This window comes from Lolium perenne, chromosome 5 (assembly GCF_019359855.2).
Source record: "Lolium perenne isolate Kyuss_39 chromosome 5, Kyuss_2.0, whole genome shotgun sequence".
NCBI classification, from domain to species: Eukaryota; Viridiplantae; Streptophyta; class Magnoliopsida; order Poales; family Poaceae; genus Lolium; species Lolium perenne.
This window is the reverse complement of record NC_067248.2, coordinates 102,703,723-102,706,754: the sequence shown is the minus strand read 5'-3', so window position 1 is coordinate 102,706,754 and position 3,032 is coordinate 102,703,723.

Here is a 3,032-nt window from a genome sequence, read left to right as displayed (position 1 = left end):
TTGAAGCCAAGTCAATAACATGTTTTGGCAGGCTTAAAATGTTCCAACTTTGTCAGTTGTTTCTTAAGCACCCACAACTGTTATTGGTGATCTCGATGCATAGATCTCATCTATGCAACATCCTCTACAACCTCCACGTCGTGCATGTCACATGCAACCCTTACAATTCTTATTTTCACTTGATCTTGCACCCTATCCACTATTTCAGCACTAGATCACTTCTTCATCTTTTACCTCTTGTTTTTATTTTAATTCGGGTTTAATCTCCACAAAACCAAGAGTGAAGATTTTATCTACATTATGTAGCCACCCTCTACCCTTGAGATCACTTCTTCCAACATATTTTTTTTTACCAAAAATCCTATTTAAGCTTCTTCTCTAATTTTCACCACAAAATTATCTCTAGTTTCATCAAAGTTTTCAAAGATGTTTCCCCAACTAAAATGGAGGATGTGAATGTTATTTCACATCATCCCATTTTCACCCTAAAAAGTTAGTGCCATAGCATATTTTGCTTTGATTTTAAATTAAAAACATGGTTTTGGCACATATGCCATTCTTGCACCTTGTGTTACCAAATAAATTTTTGAGAATACTCTACTTAGAATATTCTATGCCTTTAAGACCTATTTTATTCAAATGTTCATATTTACCTTTCCCAAGAATTCCAAGGCAAGTTGCAAATAAACCGTATCCCAAAAATTTAGCCAACTCACATATAGTATTGAAGGCCATCCCTTTTATTTTCGAAATTTAAATAGTAACTTGTATCCATCAACCTTGATGTCACTCATCTATCCTTTATCATCATCAACTAGCATTGTATATATATGTTCATTAGAGCAATGTAGGAATCACATTTTTGGCATGACAAGGTGGGAACCGTGGCATGCATGGACACTTGAGTGCCATGTATCTTTCCCTCTCCCTCTCCTATCTTGCGCCACCAAATGACACCATGGAATGCACCCACCTGCACCCATCCTTGGTCGACTAGGCCGTAGCTACTTCAGCACATCCTTGATGATAGCTTTATGGGGAAGGAGGAGGAGAATCAATGAGAAGGCATTGCATGACACGTCCAAATCTTGGGAAATCTTGCTGCAGCCCTCTTTCTCCATCCTCCAAAGACGAGGTACAAGTACCCCATACAACCCCCGAACCCTACCCTACAAGCTCTAGCCAACCCTAGTCCTCTCCTCCCTCCATGTCTCTTGGTGGTCACCTCCATCTTGGTCAGCACGGCAGCGAGCACCCCGGGCCCCGAGGCTGCGCCATGAAGATGCCCTATCTCCCCTATACCCAAAGTGCATGGTCCCGAGGCAAGCCACCGCCTCTCAGCCTTTGGCCCGTGCTCGTCCCGACCGTGGTCACCACGCCCGTAGCACGCCGATCCGTTCCCGAACGGGCAAGTCTCTAAAGTCGTATCCTGTGTCATAGGCCCGCAAGGCACCGTTCGCAGAACACCAAAACCATGATCGGCTTCTTCCCGCGTGCCCTCTCCTTCCCACCGAACGCATCAAACACCTTCGTGCACGCGCAGCGATGACCAGCTCGTTTCGGGAGACTCGGCACGCCTTTTCCTTGATTCCAGCCGCACCGAATCCACCTTTGGCTGCCCTACTCAATGGCACCGCTCCTCCTCCCAATCGCGTTCGTGGTTTGTCGCCACCATTCGCCCTACACCACGCCCACCATACGCCGACAATCGGCTATAAAAACCGCCTCAGCCCCTCCGCTCACCTCCTCGCCTCACACCACTCCTCTCCACCCCACCCACTCTCTGTCCCACGCAAGGAGCGCCGCGGAGCCTCTCTCGGCCGCTGCTCGCCGGAGAAAAAACCGTCCGGTGACCGAGGTCACCGTGAGGGTGGCAAGCACGGCGAACTCGCCCCAGCATCCTCATCCCCTTAATCTCCGATCCATTCTGCTCGCAGTCGCCCTCTTGTTCTAACCCACCGCCCGCGTTTCCCCGGGATCCCAGCGACGCCGCCGTCGAAGCCCTGGCCGGGAGCTGCTGCGCGCGCGGAGGATCCCGTCGGGGCAAGGCTGCTGCAGGAGGAGAACGCGCCCTGGACCGCCGCGCCCCGCCACCACCGGCGACGACCTCGCCGTCGCCGGCGAGCCCGCCTCCGCCGGTGAGTCCCTGGCTGCCCCTCCCGTTTCTTTCCTGGTCGCCTCCGTCCGCCGCCCGCGTCGCTGCGGGGTATCGCGGGGGAACGACGCCCCGAGCGTCTGCATGGGCCACTTGGCCACGTAGGCCATGCAGCTGGGCCCCGCCCCGGGGCCTCTCTCCTTTTATTTCTCCTTTTTTGTTTTTTTTTCTCCCCACCCACCTGGAATTCCTCCTGGGCCGGCCCAAGTTTCAAAAACCGTACGGCCCGAGTGTTCCCGCCGTTTACTTCTTTTAAAACTTTGAAATTTCTGTAAACCGTGATAAAAACCAGTGACACTCAATTGTGAATAACTCCAGATCCACACACCCAAATCGAGCGAAACAAATTGCAGTAGTTCACAAATTAAAATATCTTTCCAATGCCACTGGTCCCGTATTTTTAGGATTTTTGTACGATTTTTAGTGTATTTAACATGAACAACGTATTCTGGTTAGTATTTATACTGCCAAAATTTGGAAAATTAATATTTTTGAGTGAATCCAATTAGGTTAGTCTTGTTTTAGTACTGGACATCTAGGAAAAATATTTTTAGTCTCTGATCATGCATATTGTGTACTGTTAGTAATAGTGTGCGTATCACATATTGTGGAAATAAAACTTAGGGTTTATTAAAAATCTTTGACCACCTCTTTTATTAAAATTGGACAACCTTTGTTACATTCTTGCAAAACAAAACCTACTGATACTTAAACCAAGTTCTATTGTTTTGCTTAAGTTTCAAATAGTGTGGTGTATTGCTTACTTGCTTTTATTGGTAGTGTTTTATAAGCAAAATAAAATAGGAAGGATAATTTTTTTTTCCCAAAAATATTTGAAAATAAAATATGAATGTTTTCGATGCCAAACCAATGCACT